The sequence below is a fragment of the Mustelus asterias genome, chromosome 21, assembly GCF_964213995.1.
Source record: "Mustelus asterias chromosome 21, sMusAst1.hap1.1, whole genome shotgun sequence".
In the NCBI taxonomy this organism is placed as follows: Eukaryota; Metazoa; Chordata; class Chondrichthyes; order Carcharhiniformes; family Triakidae; genus Mustelus; species Mustelus asterias.
The window spans coordinates 14,879,126-14,894,844 of NC_135821.1; the positions used below are offsets into that span (position 1 = coordinate 14,879,126).

The window sequence follows — 15,719 nt, forward strand, 5'->3', positions numbered from 1 at the left end:
TACTGCGTGTCCTTGATAAATATGTGCCTGTCAGGCAGGGAGGAAGCAGACGTGTGAGGGATCCGTGGTTTACGAAAGAGGTTGAATCTCTTGTGAAGAGGAAGAAGGAGACTTATGTTAAGATGAGACGTGAAGGCTCAGTTAGGGCGCTTGAGAGTAACAAGTTCGCAAGGAAGGACCAAAAGAAAGAGTTAAGAAGAGCCAGGAGGGGACATGAGAAGTCTTTGGCAGGTAGGATCAAGGAAAACCCTAAAGCTTTCTATAGGTATGTCAGGAGTAAAAGAATGACTCGGGTAAGATTAGGGCCAGTCAAGGACAGTAGTGGGAAGTTGTGCGTGGAGCCTGAAGAGATAGGAGAGGCACTAAATGAATATTTTTCGTCGGTATTCACACAGGAAAGGGACAGTGTTGTCGAGGGGAGTACTGAGATGCAGGCTGTTGGACTGGATGGGATTGATGTTCATAAGGAGGAGGTGTTAGCAATTCTGGAAAGGGTAAAAATAGATAAGTCCCCTGGGCCGGATGGGATTTATCCTGGGATTCTCTGGGAGGCGAGAGAGGAGATTGCAGAGCCTTTGGCTTTGATCTTTGTGTCGTCATTGTCTACAGGAACAGTGCCAGAAGACTGGAGGATAGCAAATGTTGCCTCCTTCTTCAAGGAGTAGGGACAACCCGAGTAATTGTAGACCGGTGAACCTTACTTCTGTTGTGGGCAAAGTATTGGAAAGCATTACAAGAGATAGGATTTATAATCATCTAGAAAGGAATCATTTGATTAGGGATAGTCAGCACGGTTTTGTGAAGGGTAGGTCGTGCCTCACAAACCCTATTGAGTTCTTTGAGAAGGTGACCAAAAAGGTGGATGAGGGTAAAGCGGTTGATGTGGTGTATATGGATTTCAGCAAAGCGTTTGATAAGGTTCCCCATGGTAAGCTATTGCAGAAAATATGGACACATGGGATTGAGGGTGATTTAGTGGTTTGGATCAGGAATTGGCTAGAGAAGAAGGTTAAGAGGTGACTTAATAGAGGCATACAAGATGATCAGAGGATTAGATAGGGTGGATAATGGGAGCCTTTTTCCTCGGATGGTGATGGCTAACACGAGGGGACATAGCTTTAAATTGAGGGGTGATAGATATAGGACAGATGTCAGAGGTAGGTTCTTTACTCAGAGAGTAGTAAGGGCATGGAATGCCCTGCCTGCAGCAGTAGTGGACTCACCAACATTAAGAGCACTCAGATGGTTATTGGATAAACATATGGATGATATTGGAATAGTGTAGATTAGAGGGGCTTTAGATTGGTTTCACTGGTCGGCGCAACATCGAGGGCCAAAGGGCCTGTACTGTGCTGTAATGTTCTATGTTCTAATGTGTAATATTAATCATGGGAATGTGTTAACACTGTGTAATATCGATGATTTTGTCAACAGGGTGTGACATCAAGGATGGATGTGTTAACTGTGTGTGAATTAAATGACAAATCTGTGAAGGGTGTATGATATCAATGATTGCAGTGTGTTATATGAATGGAGAATATGTAACACTGTGTGATATCAATGATCAGTGTGTTAACAGTGTGTGATATCAATGATCAGTGTGTTAACAGTGTGTGATATCAGTGATCAGTGTGTTAACAGTGTGTGATATCCGTGATCAGTGTGTTAACAGTGTGTGATATCCGTGATCAGTGTGTTAACAGTGTGTGATATCAGTGATCAGTGTGTTAACAGTGTGTGATATCAGTGATCAGTGAGTTAACAGTGTGTGATATCAGTGATCAGTGTGTTAACAGTGTGTGATATCAGTGATCGGTGTGTTCACATTGTGTGATATCAGTGATCAGTGTGTTAACAGTGTGTGAGATCAGTGATCAGTGTGTTAACTGTGTGTGATATCAGTGATCAGCGTGTTCACAGTGTGTGATATCAGTGATCAGAGTGTTAACGGTGTGTGATATCAATAATCAGTGTGTTAACAGTGTGTGATATCAGTGATCAGTGTGTTAACAGTGTGTGATATCAGTGATCAGTCTGTTAACAGTGTGTGATACCAATGATCAGTGTGTTTGTGTGATATCAGTGATCAGCGTGTTAACACTGTGTGATATCAATAATCAGCGTGTTAACAGTGTGTGATATCAGTGATCAGTGGGTTAACAGTGTGTGATATCAGTGATCAGTTTGTGAAGTGTGTTAATGATGTGTGATATCAGTGTTCAGCGTGTTAACGGTGTGTGATATCAGTGATCAGAGTATTAACAGTGTGTGATATCAGTGATCAGTGTGTTAACGGTGTGTGATGTCAATGATCAGTGTGTTAACAGTGTGTGATATCAGTGATCAGTGTGTGAACAGTGTGTGATATCAGTGATCAGTGTGTTAACGGTGTGTGATATCAATGATCAATGTGTTAACAGTGTGCGGTATCAGTGACCGGTGTGTTAACAGTGTGTGATATCAGTGATCAGTGTGTTAACGGTGTGTGATATCAATGATCAGTGTGTTAACAGTGTGTGATATCAGTGATCAGTGTGTTAACAGTGTGTGATATCAGTGATCACCGTGTTAACGCTGTGTGATATGAATGATCAGTGTGTTAACGGTGTGATATCAGTGATCAGTGTGTGAACGGTGAGTGATATCAGTGATCAGTGTATTAACGGTGTGTGATATCAGTGATCAGTGTGTTAACAGTGTGTGATATCAGTGATCAGTGTGTTAACAGTGTGTGATATCAGTGATCAGTGTGTTAACAGTGTGTGATATGAATGATCGGTGTGTTAACAGTGTGTGATATCAGTGATCAGTGTGTTAACAGTGTGTGATATCAATGATCGGTGTGTTAACAGTGTGTGATATCAGTGATCAGTGTGTTAACACTGTGTGATATCAATAATCAGCGTGTTAACAGTGTGTGATATCAGTGATCAGTGTGTTAACACTGTGTGATATCAATAATCAGTGTGTTAACAGTGTGTGATATCAGTGATCAGCGTGTTAACGGTGTGTGATATCAGTGAGCAGCGTGTTAACAGTGTGTGATATCAGTGATCAGCATGTTAACGGTGTGTGATATCAGTGATCAGTGTGTTAACACTGTGTGATATCAATAATCAGCGTGTTAACAGTGTGTGATATCAGTGATCAGTGTGTTAACACTGTGTGATATCAATAATCAGTGTGTTAACAGTGTGTGTGATATCAGTGATCAGTGTGGTAAAAGTGTGTGTGATATCAGTGATCAGTGTGTCAACAGTGTGTGATATCAGTGATCAGTTTGTGAAATGTGTTAATGACGTGTGATATCAGTGTTCAGCGTGTTAATGGTGTGTGATATCAGTGATCAGTGTATTAACGGTGTGTTATTTCAGTGATCAGTGTGTTAACGCTGTGTGATATCAATGATCAGTGTGTTTACAGTGTGTGATATCAGCGATCAGTGTCTTAACAGTGTGTGCTATCAGTGATCAGTGTGTTAACGGTGTGTGATATCAGTGATCAGTGTGTTAACGGTGTGTGATATCAGCGATCAGTGTGTTAACAGTGTGTGATATCAATGATCAGTGTCTTAACAGTGTGTGGTATCAGTGATCAGTGTGTTAACGGTGTGTGATATCAGTGATCAGTGTGTTAACGGTTTGTGATATCAGTGATCAGTCTGTTAATGGTGTGTGATATCAGTGATGAATATGAATTCTGTGAAATCCATGATGAATATCTGAAGAATGTGTGATATGAATGAAGAATGTGTTAATAATATGAAGCATTCATGAATGCGAGAAACAGTGTGATATCAATGTTGAATATTTTAACAATATATGATGTGAATGATGAATCTGTTAACGTTGTGATAGCATTGATGCATGTGTTGATGGTGTGATATCAATGATGTATGTGTTAGGACTGCGTGATCTCAGTCTGCGATGTGTTACCGCTGTGTTTTATTGGTCTTGGAGGCATTAACCCTATGTGATGTGATTAATACATGTCTTAGTACATGTGTAATATTAAATGAGTTTACACTTTATGCTTTCAATATTGACTTGTTTTCTGCTGGGTGACATCAGTATTCAATGTGTTACAGGTGTGTGATATTGGTATTGAAGGGGTTCACATTGTCTAATACAATTATTGAATGTGTTAACAGTGTGTGATATCATTACAAGATGTGTGAACAGTGTGTGATTACAGTATTGAATGAGTTAACACTGTGTGACATCAATAATGAATATGTTAACATGCTGTGAGATCAATAATGAGCATTTCAAAACTGCATGAGATCAATAATAAATGTGTTAAGAATATGAGATCAATAATGAATATGTTTCCATAATATGAGATCAATCATTAATGTATTAGTACAGTGTGAGATCAATAGTTAATGCATTGACACCGTGCAATATCATTATTGAATGGGTTAACACTGTGATATCAATCTTCAAATGTTAGTGTATTATTGATATTGAAGCTGCTTTCAATTTGGGATGTTAGTATTGAATGTATTAACCCTGTGTGATATCATCACTTAATATTCAATACTGATATCATACAGTGTTAACATATGTTCACACTGTGTGATATCCTGATCAATTGTGTTAACACCTATGATATCAGCATTTAATGTGTTGACACTGTGATATCAGCATTGAATGTGTGAATACCTTGTGATATCAGTATTGAATGTATTCACACTGTGTGTTATCAGTATTGAACGTGTTGTCACGGTGTGATATCAGTATTGAATGAGTTGACACTGTGATATCAGTATTGAATGTGTTAACGCTGTGTGATATCAGTATTGAATGTGTGAATACCTTGTGATAGTTGAATGTGTTGACACTGTGATATCAGCATTGAATGTGTTAACACTGTGTGATATCAGCATTGAATGTGTTGTCACTGCGTAATATCAGTATTGAATGTGATAACACTGTGTGATATCAGTATTGAATGTGATAACACTGTGTGATATCAGTATTGAATGTGTTCACACTGTGTGATATCAGTATTCAATGTATTCACACTCTGTGATATCAGTATTGAATGTGTTGACACTGTGTGATATCAGTATTGAATATATTCACATTATGTGATATCAGTATTGAATGTGTTGACACTGTGTGATATCAGTATTAAATGTGTTAACACTGTGTGATATCAGTATTGAATGTATTCACACTGTGATATCAGTATTAAATGTGATAACACTGTGTGATATCAGTATTGAATGTGTTGACAGTGTGATATCAGTATTGAATATATTCACACTATGTGATATCAGTATTGAATGTGTTGACACTGTGTGATATCAGTATTGAATGTGTTGACACTGTGTGATATCAGTATTGAATGTATTCACACAGTGTGATATCAGTATTGAATGTGTTGACACTGTGTGATACCAGTATTGAATGTGTTGACACTGTGTGATATCAGTATTGAATGTGTTCACACTGGGTGATATCAGTATTGAATGTATTCACACTGTGATATCAGTATTGAATGTGTTGACACTGTGATATCAGTATTGAATGTGTTGACAATGTGTGATATCAGTATTGAATGTGTTGATACTGTGTGATACCAGTATTGAATGTGTTGACACTGTGATATCAGTATTGAATGTGTTCAGACTGTGTGATATCAGAATTGAATGTGTTCACACTGTGATATCAGTATTGAATGTGTTAACACTGTGTGATATCAGTGTTGAATGTGTTGATACTGTGTGATACCAGTATTGAATGTGTTGACACTGTGTGATATCAGTGTTGAATGTGTTGATACTGTGTGATACCAGTATTGAATGTGTTGACACTGTGATTTCAGTATTGAATGTGTTGACACTGTGTGATATCAGTATTGAATGTATTCACACTGTGATATCAGTATTGAATGTGTTGACACTGTGATATCAGTGTTGAATGTGTTGACACTGTGTGATACCAGTATTGAATGTGTTGACACTGTGTGATATCAGTGTTGAATGTGTTCACACTGTGATATCAGTATTAAATGTATTCACACTGTGTGATATCAGTATTGAATGTGTTCACACTGTGATATCAGTATTGAATGTGTTGACACTGTGTGATATCAGTATTGAATGTGTTGACACTGTGAGATATCAGTATTGAATGTGTTGACACTGTGTGATATCAGTGTTGAATGTGTTCACACTGTGTGATATCAGTATTGAATGTGTTGACACTGTGATATCAGAATTGAATGTGTTGACACTGTGTGATATCAGTATTGAATGTGTTGACACTGTGTGATATCAGTATTGAATGTGTTGTCACTGTGTGATATCAGTATTGAATGTGTTGACACTGTGTGATATCAGTATTGAATGTGTTGACACTGTGATATCAGTATTGAATGTATTCACACTGTGATATCAGTATTGAATGTGTTCACACTGTGTGATATCAGTATTGAATGTGTTGACACTGTGTGATATCAGTATTGAATGTGTTCACACTGTGTGATATCAGTGTTGAATGTGTTCACACTGTGTGATATCAGTATTGAATGTGTTCACACTGTGTGATATCAGTATTGAATGTGTTGACACTGCGTGATATCAGTATTGAATGTATTCACACTGTGTGATATTAGTATTGAATGTGCGCACACTGTGTGATATCAGTATTGAGTGTGTTGACACTGTGTGATATCAGGATTGAATGTGTTCACACTGTGTGATATCAGTATTGAATGTGTTGACACTGTGATATCAGTATTGAATGTGTTCACACTGTGTGATATCAGTATTGAATGTATTGACACTGTGATACCAGTACTGAATGTGTTGACTGTGTGATATCAGTATTGAATGTGCGCACACTGTGTGATATCAGTATTGAATGTGCGCACACTGTGTGATATCAGTATTGAATGTGTTCACACTGTGTGATATCAGTATTGAATGTGTTGACACTGTGATATCAGTATTGAATGTGTTCACACTGTGTGATATCAGTATTGAATGTGTTGACACTGTGATACCAGTACTGAATGTGTTGACTGTGTGATATCAGTATTGAATGTGCGCACACTGTGTGATATCAGTATTGAATGTGTTGACACTGTGTGATATCAGTATTGAATGTATTCACACTGTGTGATATCAGTATTGAATGTGCGCACACTGTGTGATATCAGTATTGAATGTATTCACACTGTGTGATATCAGTATTGAATGTGTTGACACTGTGTGATATCAGTATTGAATGTGCGCACACTGTGTGATATCAGTATTGAATGTGTTGATACTGTGTGATATCAGTATTGAATGTATTCACACTGTGTGATATCAGTATTGAATGTGCGCACACTGTGTGATATCAGTATTGAATGTATTCACACTGTGTGATATCAGTATTGAATGTGTTGACACTGTGTGATATCAGTATTGAATGTGCGCACACTGTGTGATATCAGTATTGAATGTGTTGACACTGTGTGATATCAGTATTGAATGTATTCAAACTGTGTGATATCAGGATTGAATGTATTCACACTGTGTGATATCAGTATTGAGTGTGTTGACACTGTGTGATATCAGTATGGAATGTATTCACACTGTGATATCAGTATTGAATGTGTTGACACTGTGTGATATTAGTATTGAATGTGTTGACACTGTGTGATATCAGTATTGAATGTATTCGCACTGTGCGATATCAGTATTGAATGTGTTCACACTGTGTGTTATCAGTATTGAATGTGTTGACACTGTGTGATATCACTATTGAATGTGTTGACACTGTGTGATATCAGTATTGAATGTGTTGACACTGTGTGATATCAGGATTGAATGTGTTGACACTGTGTGATATCAGTATTGAATGTGTGCACACTGTGTGATATCAGTATTGAATGTGTTCACACTGTGTGATATCAGTATTGAATGTATTCACACTGTGATATCAGTATTGAATGTGTTCATACTGTGTGATATCAGTATTGAATGTGTTGGCACTGTGTGATATCAGTATCGAATGTGTTGACACTGTGTGATATCAGTATTGAATGTATTCACACTGTGATATCAGTATTGACTGTGTTGACACTGTGATATCAGTATTGAATGTGTTGACACTGTGTGATACCAGTGTTGAATGTGTTGACACTGTGTGATATCAGTGTTGAATGTGTTCACACTGTGATATCAGTATTAAATGTATTCACACTGTGTGATATCAGTATTGAATGTGTTCACACTGTGATATCAGTATTGAATGTGATAACACTGTGTGATATCAGTATTGAATGTGTTGACACTGTGTGATATCAGTATTGAATGTGTTGACACTGTGTGATATCAGTATTGAATGTGTTGACACTGTGTGATATCAGTGTTGAATGTGTTCACACTGTGTGATATCAGTATTGAATGTGTTGACACTGTGATATCAGTATTGAATGTGTTGACACTGTGATATCAGTATTGAATGTATTCACACTGTGATATCAGTATTGAATGTGTTGACACTGTGATATCAGTATTGAATGTGTTGACACTGTGTGATATCAGTATTGAATGTGTTGACACTGTGTGATATCAGTATTGAATGTGTTGTCACTGTGTGATATCAGTATTGAATGTGTTGACACTGTGATATCAGTATTGAATGTATTCACACTGTGATATCAGTATTCAATGTGTTCACACTGTGCGATATCAGTATTGAATGTGTTGACACTGTGTGATATCAGTATTGAATGTGTTCACACTGTGTGATATCAGTATTGAATGTGTTGACACTGTGATATCAGTATTGAATGTGTTCACACTGTGTGATATCAGTATTGAATGTGTTGACACTGCGTGATATCAGTATTGAATGTATTCACACTGTGTGATATCAGTATTGAATGTGCGCACACTGTGTGATATCAGTATTGAGTGTGTTGACACTGTGTGATATCAGTATTGAATGTGTTCACACTGTGTGATATCAGTATTGAATGTGTTGACACTGTGATATCAGTATTGAATGTGTTCACACTGTGTGATATCAGTATTGAATGTGTTGACACTGTGATACCAGTACTGAATGTGTTGACTGTGTGATATCAGTATTGAATGTGCACACACTGTGTGATATCAGTATTGAATGTGCGCACACTGTGTGATATCAGTATTGAATGTGTTCACACTGTGTGATATCAGTATTGAATGTGTTGACACTGTGATATCAGTATTGAATGTGTTCACACTGTGTGATATCAGTATTGAATGTGTTGACACTGTGATACCAGTACTGAATGTGTTGACTGTGTGATATCAGTATTGAATGTGCGCACACTGTGTGATATCAGTATTGAATGTGTTGACACTGTGTGATATCAGTATTGAATGTATTCACACTGTGTGATATCAGTATTGAATGTGCGCACACTGTGTGATATCAGTATTGAATGTATTCACACTGTGTGATATCAGTATTGAATGTGTTGACACTGTGTGATATCAGTATTGAATGTGCGCACACTGTGTGATATCAGGATTGAATGTGTTGACACTGTGTGATATCAGTATTGAATGTATTCAAACTGTGTGATATCAGGATTGAATGTATTCACACTGTGTGATATCAGTATTGAGTGTGTTGACACTGTGTGATATCAGTATTGAATGTATTCACACTGTGATATCAGTATTGAATGTGTTGACACTGTGTGATATTAGTATTGAATGTGTTGACACTGTGTGATATCAGTATTGAATGTATTCGCACTGTGTGATATCAGTATTGAATGTGCGCACACTGTGTGATATCAGTATTGAGTGTGTTGACACTGTGTGATATCAGGATTGAATGTGTTCACACTGTGTGATATCAGTATTGAATGTGTTGACACTGTGATATCAGTATTGAATGTGTTCACACTGTGTGATATCAGTATTGAATGTATTGACACTGTGATACCAGTACTGAATGTGTTGACTGTGTGATATCAGTATTGAATGTGCGCACACTGTGTGATATCAGTATTGAATGTGCGCACACTGTGTGATATCAGTATTGAATGTGTTCACACTGTGTGATATCAGTATTGAATGTGTTGACACTGTGATATCAGTATTGAATGTGTTCACACTGTGTGATATCAGTATTGAATGTGTTGACACTGTGATGCCAGTACTGAATGTGTTGACTGTGTGATATCAGTATTGAATGTGCGCACATGTGTGATATCAGTATTGAATGTGCGCACACTGTGTGATATCAGTATTGAATGTATTCACACTGTGTGATATCAGTATTGAATGTGTTGACACTGTGTGATATCAGTATTGAATGTGCGCACACTGTGTGATATCAGTATTGAATGTGTTGACACTGTGTGATATCAGTATTGAATGTATTCAAACTGTGTGATATCAGGATTGAATGTATTCACACTGTGTGATATCAGTATTGAGTGTGTTGACACTGTGTGATATCAGTATTGAATGTATTCACACTGTGATATCAGTATTGAATGTGTTGACACTGTGTGATATTAGTATTGAATGTGTTGACACTGTGTGATATCAGTATTGAATGTATTCGCACTGTGTGATATCAGTATTGGATGTGTTCACACTGTGTGTTATCAGTATTGAATGTGTTGACACTGTGTGATATCAGTATTGAATGTGCGCACACTGTGTGATATCAGTATTGAATGTGTTGACACTGTGTGATATCAGGATTGAATGTGTTGACACTGTGTGATATCAGTATTGAATGTGCGCACACTGTGTGATATCAGTATTGAATGTGTTCACACTGTGTGATATCAGTATCGAATGTGTTGACACTGTGTGATATCAGTATTGAATGTATTCACACTGTGATATCAGTATTGAATGTGTTGACACTGTGATATCAGTATTGAATGTGTTGACACTGTGTGATACCAGTATTGAATGTGTTGACACTGTGTGATATCAGTGTTGAATGTGTTCACACTGTGATATCAGTATTAAATGTATTCACACTGTGTGATATCAGTATTGAATGTGTTCACACTGTGATATCAGTATTGAATGTGATAACACTGTGTGATATCAGTATTGAATGTGTTGACACTGTGTGATATCAGTATTGAATGTGTTGACACTGTGTGATATCAGTATTGAATGTGTTGACACTGTGTGATATCAGTGTTGAATGTGTTCACACTGTGTGATATCAGTATTGAATGTGTTGACACTGTGATATCAGTATTGAATGTATTCACACTGTGATACCAGTATTGAATGTGTTGACACTGTGATATCAGTATTGAATGTGTTGACACTGTGTGATATCAGTATTGAATGTGTTGACACTGTGTGATATCAGTATTGAATGTGTTGTCACTGTGTGATATCAGTATTGAATGTGTTGACACTGTGTGATATCAGTATTGAATGTGTTGACACTGTGATATCAGTATTGAATGTATTCACACTGTGATATCAGTATTCAATGTGTTCACACTGTGTGATATCAGTATTGAATGTGTTGACACTGTGTGATATCAGTATTGAATGTGTTCACACTGTGTGATATCAGTATTGAATGTGTTGACACTGTGATATCAGTATTGAATGTGTTCACACTGTGTGATATCAGTATTGAATGTGTTGACACTGCGTGATATCAGTATTGAATGTATTCACACTGTGTGATATCAGTACTGAATGTGCGCACACTGTGTGATATCAGTATTGAGTGCGTTGACACTGTGTGATATCAGGATTGAATGTGTTCACACTGTGTGATATCAGTATGGAATGTGTTGACACTGTGATATCAGTATTGAATGTGTTCACACTGTGTGATATCAGTATTGAATGTGTTGACACTGTGATACCAGTACTGAATGTGTTGACTGTGTGATATCAGTATTGAATGTGCACACACTGTGTGATATCAGTATTGAATGTGCGCACACTGTGTGATATCAGTATTGAATGTATTCACACTGTGTGATATCAGTATTGAATGTGCGCACACTGTGTGATATCAGTATTGAATGTATTCACACTGTGTGATATCAGTATTGAATGTGTTGACACTGTGTGATATCAGTATTGAATGTGCGCACACTGTGTGATATCAGTATTGAATGTGTTGACACTGTGTGATATCAGTATTGAATGTATTCAAACTGTATGATATCAGGATTGAATGTATTCACACTGTGTGATATCAGTATTGAGTGTGTTGACACTGTGTGATATCAGTATTGAATGTGTTGACACTGTGTGATATCAGTATTGAATGTATTCGCACTGTGTGATATCAGTATTGAATGTGTTCACACTGTGTGTTATCAGTATTGAATGTGTTGACACTGTGTGATATCAGTATTGAATGTGTTGACACTGTGTGATATCAGTATTGAATGTGTTGACACTGTGTGATATCAGTGTTGAATGTGTTCACACTGTGTGATATCAGTATTGAATGTGTTGACACTGTGATATCAGAATTGAATGTATTCACACTGTGATATCAGTATTGAATGTGTTGACACTGTTGTATCAGTATTGAATGTGTTGACACTGTGTGATATCAGTATTGAATGTGTTGACACTGTGTGATATCAGTATTGAATGTGTTGTCACTGTGTGATATCAGTATTGAATGTGTTGACACTGTGTGATATCAGTATTGAATGTGTTGACACTGTGATATCAGTATTGAATGTATTCACACTGTGATATCAGTATTGAATGTGTTCACACTGTGTGATATCAGTATTGAATGTGTTGACACTGTGTGATATCAGTATTGAATGTGTTCACACTGTGTGATATCAGTATTGAATGTGTTGACACTGTGATATCAGTATTGAATGTGTTCACACTGTGTGATATCAGTATTGAATGTGTTGACACTGCGTGATATCAGTATTGAATGTATTCACACTGTGTGATATCAGTATTGAATGTGCGCACACTGTGTGATATCAGTATTGAGTGTGTTGACACTGTGTGATATCAGGATTGAATGTGTTCACACTGTGTGATATCAGTATTGAATGTGTTGACACTGTGATATCAGTATTGAATGTGTTCACACTGTGTGATATCAGTATTGAATGTGTTGACACTGTGATACCAGTACTGAATGTGTTGACTGTGTGATATCAGTATTGAATGTGCGCACACTGTGTGATATCAGTATTGAATGTGCGCACACTGTGTGATATCAGTATTGAATGTGTTCACACTGTGTGATATCAGTATTGAATGTGTTGACACTGTGATATCAGTATTGAATGTGTTCACACTGTGTGATATCAGTATTGAATGTGTTGACACTGTGAGACCAGTACTGAACGTGTTGACTGTGTGATATCAGTATTGAATGTGCGCACACTGTGTGATATCAGTATTGAATGTGTTGACACTGTGTGATATCAGTATTGAATGTATTCACACTGTGTGATATCAGTATTGAATGTGCGCACACTGTGTGATATCAGTATTGAATGTATTCACACTGTGTGATATCAGTATTGAATGTGCTGACACTGTGTGATATCAGGATTGAATGTGTTCACACTGTGTGATATCAGTATGGAATGTGTTGACACTGTGATATCAGTATTGAATGTGTTCACACTGTGTGATATCAGTATTGAATGTGTTGACACTGTGATACCAGTACTGAATGTGTTGACTGTGTGATATCAGTATTGAATGTGCACACACTGTGTGATATCAGTATTGAATGTGCGCACACTGTGTGATATCAGTATTGAATGTATTCACACTGTGTGATATCAGTATTGAATGTGCGCACACTGTGTGATATCAGTATTGAATGTGTTGACACTGTGTGATATCAGTATTGAATGTGCGCACACTGTGTGATATCAGTATTGAATGTGTTGACACTGTGTGATATCAGTATTGAATGTATTCAAACTGTGTGATATCAGGATTGAATGTATTCCCACTGTGTGATATCAGTATTGAGTGTGTTGACACTGTGTGATATCAGTATTGAATGTATTCACACTGTGATATCAGTATTGAATGTGTTGACACTGTGTGATATTAGTATTGAATGTGTTGACACTGTGTGATATCAGTATTGAATGTATTCGCACTGTGTGATATCAGTATTGAATGTGTTCACACTGTGTGTTATCAGTATTGAATGTGTTGACACTGTGTGATATCAGTATTGAATGTGTTGACACTGTGTGATATCAGTATTGAATGTGTTGACACTGTGTGATATCAGTGTTGAATGTGTTCACACTGTGTGATATCAGTATTGAATGTGTTGACACTGTGATATCAGAATTGAATGTATTCACACTGTGATATCAGTATTGAATGTGTTGACACTGTGATATCAGTATTGAATGTGTTGACACTGTGTGATATCAGTATTGAATGTGTTGACACTGTGTGATATCAGTATTGAATGTGTTGTCACTGTGTGATATCAGTATTGAATGTGTTGACACTGTGTGATATCAGTATTGAATGTGTTGACACTGTGATATCAGTATTGAATGTATTCACACTGTGATATCAGTATTGAATGTGTTCACACTGTGTGATATCAGTATTGAATGTGTTGACACTGTGTGATATCAGTATTGAATGTGTTCACACTGTGTGATATCAGTATTGAATGTGTTGACACTGTGATATCAGTATTGAATGTGTTCACACTGTGTGATATCAGTATTGAATGTGTTGACACTGCGTGATATCAGTATTGAATGTATTCACACTGTGTGATATCAGTATTGAATGTGCGCACACTGTGTGATATCAGTATTGAGTGTGTTGACACTGTGTGATATCAGGATTGAATGTGTTCACACTGTGTGATATCAGTATTGAATGTGTTGACACTGTGATATCAGTATTGAATGTGTTCACACTGTGTGTTATCAGTATTGAATGTGTTGACACTGTGATACCAGTACTGAATGTGTTGACTGTGTGATATCAGTATTGAATGTGCGCACACTGTGTGATATCAGTATTGAATGTGCGCACACTGTGTGATATCAGTATTGAATGTGTTCACACTGTGTGATATCAGTATTGAATGTGTTGACACTGTGATATCAGTATTGAATGTGTTCACACTGTGTGATATCAGTATTGAATGTGTTGACACTGTGAGACCAGTACTGAACGTGTTGACTGTGTGATATCAGTATTGAATGTGCGCACACTGTGTGATATCAGTATTGAATGTGTTGACACTGTGTGATATCAGTATTGAATGTATTCACACTGTGTGATATCAGTATTGAATGTGCGCACACTTTGTGATATCAGTATTGAATGTATTCACACTGTGTGATATCAGTATTGAATGTGCTGACACTGTGTGATATCAGTATTGAATGTGCGCACACTGTGTGATATCAGTATTGAATGTGTTGACACTGTGTGATATCAGTATTGAATGTATTCAAACTGTGTGATATCAGGATTGAATGTATTCACACTGTGTGATATCAGTATTGAGTGTGTTGACACTGTGTGATATCAGTATTGAATGTATTCACACTGTGATATCAGTATTGAATGTGTTGACACTGTGTGATATTAGTATTGAATGTGTTGACACTGTGTGATATCAGTATTGAATGTATTCGCACTGTGCGATATCAGTATTGAATGTGTTCACACTGTGTGTTATCAGTATTGAATGTGTTGACACTGTGTGATATCAGTATTGAAT

The 15,719-nt window shown here is 37.0% G+C and overlaps 1 protein-coding gene across 1 annotated transcript in view; it reads left to right on the plus strand.

Annotated features, from left to right (window-relative positions):
• The window catches only part of LOC144509514 (glutamate receptor ionotropic, NMDA 2B-like), a 359,314-nt gene that overhangs the window by 297,475 nt on the left and 46,120 nt on the right, over nt 1-15,719 (plus strand). The gene's annotated exons all lie outside the window — the stretch shown is intronic.